Source organism: Ctenopharyngodon idella, chromosome 14 (assembly GCF_019924925.1).
Source record: "Ctenopharyngodon idella isolate HZGC_01 chromosome 14, HZGC01, whole genome shotgun sequence".
Lineage (NCBI taxonomy): Eukaryota > Metazoa > Chordata > Actinopteri > Cypriniformes > Xenocyprididae > Ctenopharyngodon > Ctenopharyngodon idella.
The window spans coordinates 127,584-142,271 of NC_067233.1; the positions used below are offsets into that span (position 1 = coordinate 127,584).

General features: G+C 42.4%; 1 protein-coding gene across 1 annotated transcript in view; it reads right to left on the reverse strand.

Moving 5' to 3' along the window:
- The window catches only part of LOC127494395 (uncharacterized), a 492,193-nt gene that overhangs the window by 91,621 nt on the left and 385,884 nt on the right, over positions 1 to 14,688 (reverse strand). The gene's annotated exons all lie outside the window — the stretch shown is intronic.

The window sequence follows — 14,688 nt, forward strand, 5'->3', positions numbered from 1 at the left end:
TGGATCCAGCCTCTTAAGAAGACCTCAGATGACCAACACCTTTGAAGAGACGTCACCAACTCCTGCAAGGACTTCAGAAGACGCAACATCTGGATCAACACGCACATTCCCAAATTTCTATATATCCTAATTATTGTTAATATGTAATTCATTTTTCCAGGAGCTCTTTGCTTCTACCTTCAATTAAATTGCTAACAGTGATTGTAAATTAATTGCCTAAATTATTACATTATTTGCTAACTGCATTCTCCAAATTGTAATGTTGACATGCATTCTCTGTAAAGCTGCTTTGAAACGATATGTATTGTGAAAAGCGCTATACAAATAAATGTGAATTGAATTGAAATAAACCTCTTCTAACATATTTAAAACCAACAGTAAATACGTCTGTAGAAAAAGATTCACTAAAACTATAAAATAAATTTTGTAATTAACTAAACCTTTTCAATCAAAAACAATCGATATAACCTGCTATAGAGAATTCTGAAAACCACGCCCACCGGGGGGGAAAACAATCCAACCGTCTCCATTATCTTTGTATTGCGTGAAGCTGCTTCCTTGTCATTTCTGACTTGTAACAAAAAACAGAACAATGTCTAAAAGCTGCTATGTGACAAGGTGTATAGAAAACAAGCTAAAAAACCCAGAACCAAAAACCCAGAAGTTTTTATAAGCTGTCGACCCAAAAAACTAGCGTTTAAGGACACAAAAGTGGATACAGGCATTTGAGACAGAGATATACATGTTATATTACTATGAGAACTACGCCCACTGGAGGGGAACGTAATCAGCGACAGGAAATATAATATATAAAACTGACATTTGGATATTTGACTTAACAGTGACACAATGTTTACTGCACACGTAGGCTTACTGAGGCATACTGAGTGTCAGGATCCCAAAATTTACCCATTCTTCCTGCTGATGCTTCACATCTTATGGCCTGTATTCACTTTTGTCTCCTTAAAAGCTGGCTTTTACGGTTCGATAGCTTATAAAAACTTAGTTCAGGGTTTTTTGGCTTGTTTTCTGTACACCTTGTCACATATCAGTGTTTAGACATTGTTCTGTTTTTTTGTTATAAGTCAGAAATGACAAGGAGGCAGAGGGTCTGCTGGCATTACTTTCGTTTTGTTCTTTGTTTATTTTATTAAAGATTATTGTTTGAATGTTCGCTGGTTCCCGCCTCCTTCTTCCCACATCATACGAACTGTGTTACAGTCCCCAACTCTGGTACTTAAAATTGGCTGATAAAATGATCTCCAATCTGATTTATCATCATCACACAGAAACATTACGCCATGGTGTGTCAACCCTCTTATCAAGCATTTTTTTTGTTAAAAACACAAGCTTTATAAAGAGATTTACTGGTTCTTGGAAAAAAATGAAGACAGAGATTTTCCGGAACTTAAAAACATACCTGTCACAGAGACAAACTCTGTGATTCCCTCCTCTGGCCATCAGAGGGAGCCTTCGCCGGAATACTGACACACACATTCTCACACACGCACTACATTTCCCACAAGCCCCGTACCTTGGCGCTGATTGCCACACCCAGCTGCTGTGCATTACCTGGACTATTTAAGCCACACTCAACCTCGCCATCATTGCGAGGTCTTGTATTGCCACGGTGTGCATTTCTGAGCGTTCTTTATTCTGACTGTTGTTGAACCTGTTTAATCCCCGTTAACGATTCTCTGCTGCCTGCCCTTGGACTATTTGCTGTTTACTGGACTTGTGATTCTTATCTGCCTGCCCTAATCTACTGCCTGTTGTAAGACTACGATTCTGCCTTTTCCCTGCCATTCCTGTTTGCCTCTGTTTGACCACTGCCTGTTTGACTACGAGATCTGTTAATAAAGCCTGCATATGGATCCCACTTCGTGTGACGACTCGTTACAATACCGAAAACATCATCTGACACGGGTACAATTAAAAGAATCAGATAAAACATCTTTTTCATTAGGAACATTTTTGCATTCACAGTATAAGATAAAAGTTTCAGTTCATCAGAAGTGAGTCTTTTTTTCCATTTTTTTCTAGCAAATAAAAAACAAATTGTCTTGACTTGATCTTTAGAGTCAAACTCAAAGCAACTCTTTCCGTATTCTCAAAGTCTGGTCCTGTCAAATTAACTAAACTCCCTGTTGTTGTCAGGACAGCGGTTTGATCTACCTTGTGTTTGTGTTTGTACCGCTGTTCGTCCGGAACACACGGCTGTCTTGTTTGTCTGGTCACGCGTGTGGTGTTTGTGTTCGTTCGCCATGTGTTTCAGCATGTGTTATGTTGTTTGCGCCATGTGTTCAACTGTCTCTTGTTGCCCCGCCCTCTTGTTACCCTGTTAACTCATTATTAATCTCCCGTTACTCCTCATTAGCTTTCCTTTATATTCCCTCCGTGTTTTTTGTTCCGTGCCAGAGTGTTAATGCGTCTTGTTGTTCACGTTTTCTTTGTGCCGTTCCTAGTTTTCTAGTCAAGCTTTTTTTTTTTTCTTCAGTTTGATTTTTTTTTTTTTTGCCTAATTTCAAGTTATTTCTATGTAGTTTTTCTTTTGCTGTGACTAGAGCTCTTTATTTTGACTTTTAGTTTTAACCAACTTGATTTTTTTTTTTTTTATTTGGCATAAGTTTTTTCTGGTTACTTATTCTTTGTTTTATTTTATTTTTTCTCTTGTGGTTTTTGCCTTCAGATCAGTTTAGTTTAGTTTTTCTTTTTAATTTTTAATTTTCTCTCCAGTCTCCCTGTTTCCCTGGCTGCTGGATTGCGCTCATCTCCCTTCCTCTTCTCCCCGCTTCACCTGCCATCACTGCCCATTGCTCCCCGTCTCGTTCGCCATCATCATTGACCTCCTGAGCTGCAGACTGCTCTTGGCTGGGCATTTCAGTTCCATGGACTTTGTCTTGCTACCTGAGGCCGTCATTGACTGTGGGCATTATCCAGTCTAGCCCTTGCTGGTATTTTGTTACTCCTTGATCTGTTTCCCTAATAAACTGTGTATTACCCTGCAAATTGAATCCTCTTCTTTCCGAACCCTAACAGTTGTGCATATTCTGGAAGTCACAAGTGTTTCAGTGAGTCCAGGAATTGTACAGTCATTGTGTGTTAAATCAAAGCGTGCTCCATTCATTAGCAGTATTATATTAGGAGCCAGTGAAGAGATTTAAAATGTCCTTCTCTTTATAATTTGAACATGTTCCACACTTTAAAAACATCCTGATAAAATAAGGCATTCCATTGATATTCAGCTTTGACAAGTCCATAAAGAAAAGATTTGTCCATTTTCAAATTTCCATGATTTTGTAATATTTTACACGCAACTACTTTCCAGCTGGAAGTTACTGAACCATTAAGAAGTCTTTGCAAAAACTGTAAACGAAAAGCTGCTGTTCTACTTTTAAGATGTATTAAAGGTGCCGTAGAACGTGTTTTCAAAAGATGTAATATAAATCTAAAGTGTCCTCTGAATGTGTCTGTGAAGTTTCAGCTCAAAATACCCCATAGATTTTTTTTAATTAATTTTTTTAACTGCCTATTTTGGGGCATCATTATCTCACGAATACGGCTCCCGCGGCTCCTCCTCCCGGCCGCCGGAGGGAGCCATCACCTGAGTTCTGAGTCACTTCCTTGTGGACTACGTTACCCATAGGCCCTCATTCCTGGGACTGATTGCACACACCTGCATTGCATCACACTCACACTATTTAAGACGCACACACGCATCCATACACTGCGAAGTCTTGATTTGCCCCGGTGATCACTACTGAGCGTTTTCTTGTGGACTGTTACCTTGCTATCGATTGGACTGTTTATCATTTGTGAACCTCTGCCGCCTGCCTTGAACCTTGCCTGTTTCCTGGATTACGTTTGTCTGCTGCCTGCCCTGAACTCTGCCTGTTGTAAGTTTCTGTTTGTCTGCCGCCTGCCTCGACCCAAGCCTGTCCCTGTTACTGCTACTGTCTTGCCCTTGTCTGCCTTGTGCTTTGTTGTCACAATAAAGAAACTGCAAATGGATCCTCACGCTGTCAGCCCTTCATTACAGAAGACTTCGCCATCAAACGATCCAGCAGTTCTCCTGCAAATCTCCACCGAACTCTCAGCACAGGCCTCTCAGCTTGCCGCGCACCAGCACCAGCTGACTCGTCTTGCGTCACTCACCGAAGAGCTGGTGAAAACCCTGCAAAGCCTGCGGCTTCCCTCTCCTGAAGCTACCACACCGCCTCCTGCTATCAATGTGAGTCAAGCGTTTACTTCTCCACCCGCTGTGAATCCACGCCTCGCTCTACCCGAGAAATTCGACGGCAGTCCAGCCAAATGCAGGGGCTTTCTCCTTCAATGTTCCTTGTTTATAAACCAACAGCCCTCGCTGTATCCCAACGATACCAGTCGGATATCGGTTGTATGCTCCCTACTCACGGGCCAAGCACTTGGCTGGGCCACAGCGGTATGGAGAGAAGATAGCTCTGTGTTCCCCACGTTTACGGCCTTCCTGCAAAGCTTCAAGGAGGTGTTCGAACATCCAGAGGGCGGAAAGAGCGTCGGCGATCAGCTGCTTTCCCTAAACCAAGGTAAATCTACCGCCGCCGAATTTGCATTGCAATTTCGCACATTGGCCGCACAAACTAACTGGGTAGAGGATACACTGAAATTACTGTTTCGCAAGGGCCTGTCTCTGGAGCTTCAGGCCGAGCTCGCTTGCCGCGACGAGGGGAGATCGCTGAACGCATTCATTGAGCTGGCCATTCACATCGACAACCTCCTCCGAGGCCGACGACCCGTTCGCCACCTCACGCCAGTCTCTACCGTTCCTGAGCCCATGCAACTTGGATATACTCCCCTTCTTCCAGAAGAACGAGAGAGAAGGCGCCAGCTGCACTTATGCCTATACTGTGGCCAGGCAGGTCACATCAAGCTCAACTGCCCTATTCGACCCAATGCTTCTAATCCCAAAGCGGTGAGTTCAGCCCAGCATGTCGACTATTTACCCAACTGCCTTAAGATCCCCATCCAACTAACCAGCGACAGTCAAACTATATCTACCTATGCTCTTCTGGACTCTGGTGCAGCAGGCAATTTCATGTCAGACACATTCATCCGTCAACACAACGTACAACTAACCAACTGCAACTCTTCGTTAACAGTGGAGGCGCTAGATGGGACACCCATAGGAGGAGGAAGAGTGGCGCACATTACCTCAGCGCTGGGTCTGCAAGTCGGGGCGCTGCACCATGAACAAATTCAGTTTTACGTCATCCATTCACCTAACAATCCTATCATCCTCGGATTACCTTGGCTTCGAACGCACAATCCGCATATATCCTGGAAGGAGGGTCAGATCGTCCAGTGGGACCCCGCCTGTCATCATCGCTGCCTGAGTCCCGTCACGCCATTACCCCTCCATACCATCTCCGTCGACAAGACCCCAACCGACCTCGAACCTGCTATACCAGCCGAATACACAGATCTGACCATCGCTTTCAGTAAGTCCAAATCCACGGAACTACCACCTCATCGTCCCAGTGATTGTGCAATCGAACTATTACCCGGTACCACTCCGCCCAAGGGCAGGATATTCCCTTTGTCACAGCCCGAGGATGCAGCCATGAGATCGTACATCGAGGAGGAGCTGGCTAAAGGATTCATTCGGCCATCAACATCACCAGCTTCATCCGGGTTCTTCTTTGTTAAGAAGAAAGACGGCGGCCTACGGCCCTGCATTGACTATCGCGGTCTGAATGACATCACTGTAAAATTCCGCTATCCGCTACCATTGGTCCCTGCAGCCCTCGAACAACTACGTAAAGCCAAATACTTCACCAAGCTGGATCTACGCTGCGCATACAATTTGATTTGCATCAGGGAGGGTGATGAATGGAAGACTGCTTTCTCCACTGCCACTGGCCACTACGAGACCCTTGTCATGCCCTTCGGCCTGTCCAACAGTCCTTCAGTCTTTCAATCCTTCATCAACGATGTCTTCCGAGATATGCTCAACCGCTGGGTCATCGTGTACATAGACGATATTCTCATTTATTCCAACTCCTACGACGAACACATTCAACACGTTCGAGCTGTGCTGCAACGTCTGATACAACACAAACTTTATGCCAAGGCTGAAAAGTGTGAATTCCACCGCACCTCAACATCCTTCTTGGGCTACGTCATCAGTCGAGATGGAGTGGCAATGGACGACAGCAAGGTAAAGGCAGTGTTAGAATGGCCACAACCACGCACACTGAAGGAGCTACAGCGGTTCCTGGGGTTTGCCAATTTCTACAGGCGGTTCATCAGAAACTTCAGTGGGGTTACCGCTCCCCTAACGTCCATGACGAAACGCCAATCCTCTCGACTCGTCTGGTCACCTGAAGCAGTAAGTGCGTTCCAGGAATTGAAGGAACGTTTTACGTCAGCACCCATCCTACGTCACCCAGACCCCGAGCTTCCCTTCATCGTGGAGGTGGACGCCTCCAGTACTGGCATTGGCGCAATCCTTTCCCAAAAGCAAGGTAATCCAGCCAAGATGTTCCCCTGTGCCTTCTACTCTCGCAAACTGTCAGCGGCAGAACGTAACTACGATGTGGGCAACCGAGAATTACTCGCAATGAAGGCGGCGCTGGAGGAGTGGCGCCATTGGCTGGAGGGGGCAAGACACCCGTTCACTATTCTCACTGACCACAAAAACTTGGAGTACCTGCGCTCAGCCAAGCGCTTAAATCCACGACAGGCAAGATGGGCAATGTTCTTCACGCGCTTCCACTTCACGGTTACTTACAGACCCGGCTCCAAGAATGTCAAGGCGGACGCACTATCAAGGCAAGCGGAGGAGACAGGACGCAGCGAGGGTATTGAGAACATTCTGCCTGAAACCTTGTTACTCGCTCCGGTACAGTGGGATGTCATGACGGAGATTTCACAGCTCAACGAGCAAACCGCACCTCCAGTAGCGTGCCCTCCAAACCGCACCTTCGTCCCCATCCAGCTCAGGGACAAACTACTCCAAGTCCATGATTTCCCGAGTTCTGGCCACCCAGGCATCACAGCAACATTGCAACTTCTCCAAAACCAGTTCTGGTGGGAGTCCATGCTAGCGGATGTCACCAAATTCACCAACAACTGCATCGCCTGTCAAACCACCAAAACCTCACACCAAGTTCCTGCCGGCCTGCTTCAACCTCTTCCCATTCCCCAACGTCCTTGGTCCCACATCGCGATCGACTTTGTCACTGATCTCCCCGAATCCCAGGGTCACACCACAATTCTCACGGTTGTTGATCGCTTCTCCAAAGCATGCCGCTTACTGCCACTACCCAAACTACCCACAGCTCTGGAGACCGCTGAACTCCTGTGTAACTCGGTCTTTCGCTTCTACGGCCTGCCGGAGGACATAGTGTCGGACAGGGGTCCTCAGTTCACCTCTCGTGTCTGGGCCGCCTTCTTCAAGCAGCTCAACGTTAACATCAGCCTCACCTCTGGGTACCACCCTGAATCCAACGGCCAGACTAAAAGCTTAAATCAGGAGCTGACACGATTCCTCCGCACTTACTGCCATCAGAACCAGGCTGACTGGAGCCGATACTTAATGTGGGCGGAGTATGCTCAAAATTCCTTACGGAAACCTGCCACCGGAATCACACCCTTCCAATGCGTGTTGGGCTTCCAGCCACCTCTCTTCCCCTGGTCAGGGCAACCCTCTGACCTGCCCTCAGTCACAGAGTGGATGCGTCGTAGCGAGGAAACCTGGGATCTGGCTCACCACCATCTCCAGCGCGCTGTAAGGCGGCAGGAAACTCAGGCAAACCGGCATCGACGTCCCAATCCTCACTACTACGTGGGACAGTGGGTCTGGCTGTCCACCAAGGATCTTCGCCTCCGACTTCCATGCCGCAAGCTCAGTCCCAGGTTTGTAGGGCCTTTTCAAATTCTTAAACAAATCACTCCTGTATCATTTCGACTCGACTTGCCTGCTAATTATTGTATTTCTCCCACCTTCCATGTATCCTTGCTGAAACCCTCCGGGGGTCCGAGAGAGGAGCCAGTGGGAGCTGAGACCCGCAACCCCCCACCCCTGATCATCGAAGGCGAGGAGGCTTATAAGGTTCGAGAACTGCTCGATTCCAGGCGCCGGGGTGGAAGGCTACAATATCTGGTGGACTGGGAGGGGTACGGCCCGGAGGAGCGATCTTGGGTCAACAGGGATGATATTCTGGACCCATCTCTTTTCGAAGAGTTCCATCGGACGCATCCGGAGAGACCGGCCCCTCGTCCACGTGGTAGACCTCGGCGCCCACTCCCTCGCGTCTGGAGCCTCCTCCCGGCCGCCGGAGGGAGCCATCACCTGAGTTCTGAGTCACTTCCTTGTGGACTACGTTACCCATAGGCCCTCATTCCTGGGACTGATTGCACACACCTGCATTGCATCACACTCACACTATTTAAGACGCACACACGCATCCATACACTGCGAAGTCTTGATTTGCCCCGGTGATCACTACTGAGCGTTTTCTTGTGGACTGTTACCTTGCTATCGATTGGACTGTTTATCATTTGTGAACCTCTGCTGCCTGCCTTGAACCTTGCCTGTTTCCTGGATTACGTTTGTCTGCTGCCTGCCCTGAACTCTGCCTGTTGTAAGTTTCTGTTTGTCTGCCGCCTGCCTCGACCCAAGCCTGTCCCTGTTACTGCTACTGTCTTGCCCTTGTCTGCCTTGTGCTTTGTTGTCACAATAAAGAAACTGCAAATGGATCCTCACGCTGTCAGCCCTTCACACATTAACTATGCGCCGATTCAGGCTGCGCGGCCCCTTTAAATCTCTCGCTCCCTGCCCTCCCGAGCTCTCGACTATAAGTGCAGTTATACAGTGCATAAACAAAGTTCACACAGCTAATATAACCCTCAAATGGATCTTTACAAGATGTTCGTCATGCATGCATGCATGGATCGGATCATGTGAGTATAGTATTTATTTGGATGTTTACATTTGATTCTGAATGAGTTTGAGGCTGTGCTCCGTGGCTAAAGCTAACATTACACACTGTTGGAGAGATTTATAAAGAATGAAGTTGTGTTTATGAATTATACAGACTGCAAGTGTTTAAAAATTAAAATAGCGACGGCTCTTGTCTCCGCGAATACAATAATAAACGATGGTAACTTTAACCACATTTAACAGTACATTAGCAACATGCTAACGAAACATTTATAAAGACAATTTACAAATATCACTAAAAATATCATGTTATCATGGATCATTAGTTAGTTATTATTGCTCCATCTGCCATTTTTCGCTATTGTTCTTGCTTGCTTACCTAGTCTGGTGATTCAGCTGTGCACAGATCCAGACGTTAATACTAACTGCCCTTGTGTAATGCCTTGAACATGGGCTGGCATATGCAAATATTGGGGGCGTACATATTAATGATCCCGACTGTTACGTAACAGTCGGTGTTATGTTGAGATTCGCCTGTTTTCTGGAGGTCTTTTAAACAAATGAGATTTACATAAGAAGGAGGAAGCAATGGAGTTTGAAACTCAGTGTATGTCTTTTCCATGTACTGAACTCTTGTTATTCAACTATGCCAAGGTAAATTCAATTTTTGATTCTAGGGCACCTTTAATCCTTGTCCTCCTTCTTTGGGTAAAAAGAATACACTCTGAGGAACCCAATGTAACTTATCCCAGAAAAAAAATCAACTAAAATCACTGAAATCTCTTATCATTACTAAAATCAAAAGTTGTAACTATTATTTAATGGGCCTGAGCTAAAACTAACAATGACCACTTGTATTTTTTTTTAACATTAACAAAAAAATAATATCTTCTGTAACAAATGTAGCTATTGCTCATTCTTAATCCTAGTTAATGCATTAACTAACGTTAAAAAATGAGACCTTATTATAAAGTGTTACCTGTTGTTCTTTATAATTCTTTTGCACTTTAATCTGTTTGAAACATTTTACTTTATATTTTTTTGTGTATTGCGTTATTGTATTTAAATGTTCTTTAAAGAGTTCTTTTTGTAAAAAGAGTTCTTAAACCTGGTATACTATGACAACACTTTTTTTGCAACTTATTTCAATATCGTGATAATACCGTATACTGTGATAAAAGCTTCAGCCATTACCGCAACATGAAAATTTGATACCGTCACATGCCTAGGCTGGACATTGACACAAATTCCACATTGCCATATTCAATAACATGCTAAAACCTATTTCGAGAGTTGTCATGATTGAAATATATTTAAAAGTAAAAAAATCTAAAACAATATCTTCTGTTGTAACACAACTTGCCTCAATATCTCCAATTCACACTTTATATTTGTCAGTCCAGTGCAGAGCTGCTTCACTCCTGAATCCTGCAGGTTATTATTATTCATGTTCAGCTCTTTCAGATTAGTATCTGCTCCAAGAACTGTAGCCAGAGCTGAACAGCTTTTGTCTGTTAAGTTACAATTATTTAACCTACAAGACAAATAAATTACAATCACAGAATTAGAACATTTACAGGTGCTGGTCATATAATTAGAATATCGTAAAAAAGTTCATTTTTTTTATTGTAAATTATTTTAAAAAATGAAACTTTCATATATTCTAGATTCCCTACATGTAAAGTAAAACATTTCAAAAGGTTTTTTTTTTTTAATTTGTTGATTAGAGCGTACAGCTAATGAAAGTCCAAAATCCAGTATCTCAAAATATTAGAATATTTACATTTGAGTTTCATTAAATGACCATCCCTACAGTATAAATTCTGGGTATCTTTTGTTCTTTGAAACCACACTAATGGGGAAGACTGCTGACTTGGCAATGGTCAAGGAGACAATCAATGACACCCTCCACAAAGAGAGTAAGTCACAGAAGGTCATTACTGAATGGGGTGGCTGTTTACAGAGTGATGTATCAAAGCATATTAAATGCAAAGTTGACTGGAAGGAAGAAATTGGGTAGGCAAAGGTGCACAAGCAACAGGGATGACCGCAAGCTTGAGAATACTGTCAAGTAAAGCCGATTCAAACACTTGGGAGAGCTTCACAATGAGTAGAATGAAGCCGGAGTCAGCGCATCAAGAGTCACCACACTCAGACATCTTCAGGAAAAGGACTACCAAGCCACTTCTAAACCAGAGACAACGTCAGAAGCATCTTACCTGGGCTAAGGAGAAAAAGAACTGGACAGTGAACAGTGGTCGAAAGTCCTCTTTTCAGATAAAAGTAAATTTTGCATTTCATGTTGAAATCATGGTCCCAGAGTCTGAAGGAAGACCGGAGAGGCACAGAATCCAAGCTGCTTGAAGTCTAGTGTGAAGTTTCTGAAGTCAATAATGATTTGGGGGGGCGTGACGTCTGCTGGTGTTGGTCCATTGTGTTTTATCAAGTGCAAAGTCAATGCAGCCATCTTCCAGGAGATTTTGGAGCACTTTATGCTTCCATCTGCTGACAAGCTTTATGGAGATGCTAATTTCTTTTTCCAGCAGGACTTTAGCACCTGCCCACAGTGCAAAAACCACTTCCAAGTGGTTTGCTGACCATGATATTACTGTGCTTTATTGGCCAGCCAATATGCCTGACCTGAATCTATGGGATATTTTCAAGAGAAAGATGAGAAACAGTCGATCCAACAATATACAGATGATCTGAAGGCTCAATAGTGCCTCAGCAGTGCCACAGGCTGATCACTTCCATGCCACACTTCACTGATGCTGTAATTTGTGCTAGGAGCAAGTCATTTGCTGTAATATGTCCTGCCGATCAAGTATTGAGTGCACAAAAGAACATACTTTAAAGAACTTGAACTTTTCTGTTTTGCAAATCCATTTTTTGATTGATCTTAGGAAATATTCTAATATTTTGAGATACTGGATTTTGGACTTTCATTAGCTGTACGCTCTAATCATCAAAATTAAAAAAAAAAACTTTTGAAATGTTTTACTTTACATGTAGGGAATCTAGAATATATGAAAGTTTCATTTTTAAAAATAATTTATAATAAGAAAAAGAACTTTTTGATGATATTCTAATTATATGACCAGCACCTGTATTATATACAAATATAAAATATATTTTCCATTATTTAATATTTTTTACATAAATAATACTCACACACACTATGTATATATATATATATATATATATATATATATATATATATATATATATATATTGTTCATTCTGGTTTGATTTTTTATTTTTTTTTGGAAACAATGTTATACTATGTATATCACCAAATATATACATTATTGGTTTGTGGAGTTTGATTTGTATATTTATTTTATTAAAAAAAAAAAAAAAAAATTATTTTATATTAAAAATTATTTTATATATATATATATATTTTTTGGGGAAATATAAATTACATTGTGTATATTTGTGATATTTGTGACACTGTTGAAAAGTGTTTTTTTTTTTCTTCAGAAATTAAAGTTACACTATGTACATTATCGATTATATATATTGAGTTGTGGAGTCTGAATTATATACTTTACTTCATTCAATATATTATTATCATTCGTTTATTTACTTTTTCCTGTATTTATATTGATTATACTTTGTTTGATTTAATTTATGTAATCGTCGAACTTCCTCTTCTGTTTGTCCTGTGTAGCACAACCAGGTGATTGTCATTAGACTAATTAATTTCTGCTCAAACTCTGAATGTGTTTGTTACTCACACCCTGACGAAGGCAAAATCAGCAGCAACGCGTAGGTGTGCAGACTGTGCACTTGTCACCTGTTTTAATATTTAGCCATAATGAAATAAAGGCTTTTTAAAAAAGTTTTCTATAAGATTCAAGTGCCTTGGACCATCCTTAATTTTACAAGTTGAACTATCCCTTGCACCCAAAGACCACAGGGCTCCAACTCATACCCCGTGCAGCACTTCAGTTTTTTGCAGTTTTTTGCTTTGAGATTTTATATATATTTTATATATATATATATAATATATACATATACATATACATATATATATATCAGGGCTCGTCAATAAGGACTGCTCGATGGCCCGGGGCCAGCGTGGAGACGACCCTTGGGACAGTTGACGGAACTGTCACTTGCCGGATTGGGCCAGTGCTGCATCGTAGGGGTGTATAGGCCTATATCATCTATGTACGATGATATCTAGTTGTTGTTTTAACAATCTGAAATTATCGAGTATTGTCCCTCACTTTACAGAAAAACGAAACAAAAACACACCCATAGAGTGCGTGTATTCACTACATGATGTAGTGTAGTAGGTTAGACGAGTGCGCATACGAATTTAGAGTGCATGTTTTCACTGTGATCTAGTCTATAAAAATTCATTTAGAATGCCCCCAAAATTCAAGATAAGGGGCAAAATTGCCCCGTATGACTTTTATATTTATATCATTTAATACAGTTAACCAACATCACATGAAAAGTGCTGTTTTTTCTCCAAATATCAGCATGATTACAAATGTGATATCGATTTTATACAACAGTTCAATAAACAAGAAGTTAATAATAAGTGAAAATATGGCTTTAAAAAGGTAAAAAATATATTTAAACTTATTGGAAAAGACAATTTGTCACTGCTGCGAACTGACCACCACACATAATATGAAGAATATCCGAAAACTTTAGGAGTCATCGGTCCATGGCAGTCATTAATGTACCAGCACAATAACACGTGTTTGGATGTGTGGGCCGCGAGTTCGAAAAGGTTGGGAACCACTGATCTATGTATTGCATTACATTATGTTTTGCCCCCAAAATTAAAACTACAAAACTAAAACTATTATGAAATGAAGCTTTTAAAATAACATTTTATTGGGAGATATAGTGTAACAACTGATAATATATGTATTTTAAATAGTCTGTTATACCCTGGATGAGAACAAAACATGACAAAATGTATTAATGGACTTACAGAGCTCTTCTGGAGGTTTTGATGACTGCTGATAATCTAATGAGACACTCGTCTGATTTCTTGAATTTCTGAAGATCAAACTCCTCCAGCTCTTCCTCTGATGTCAACAACACAAAGACCAAAGCAGACCACTGGGCAGGTGAAAGGTCACCAGATGAGAGACTTCCTTTGCTAAGGTGGGTCTGAATCTCCTTCACCAGAGTTTGGTCGTTCAGTTCATTCAGACAGTAGAACAGATTGATGGATCTCTCTGCAGACAGATTATCTTCTAATTTCTGCTTGATGTACTGAACTATTCCCTTGTTGCTCTGGTCATTGTCGTCTTGCTGTGTTAACAGACCTCGTAAGAGTCGTCGATTGGACTGGAGTGACAGGCCGAGGAGGAAGCGAAGGAAAAGGTCCAGGTGTCCATTGTCACTCTCGAGCACCTTGTCCACTGCAGTCTTGAGAAAATCAATCATGGCTTCATTTTTGTTCTCCTGTTCTGTAGACTCGTGATCAAACACACTTGTCTTGTTGATGTCTAGAAACAGATGTGCATAAAGGGCTGCAATAAACTCTTGAATGCTCAAGTGAACAAAGCAGTACATGGTACCAAGAGTGATCCCTGTTTCCTCCTTAAAGATCTGGGTACACATGCCTGAGCACACTGATGCCTTATAGACGTCAATACCACAGGCTTCCAGGTCTGTGTCATAGAAGATCACATTGTTTCTTTCCAGCTGATGAAATGCCAGTTTCCCCAGTGAAAGGATGGCGTCTTTATCCCAGGAAGCATCTGGTGCGTATTCTCCATCATACTTTCTGC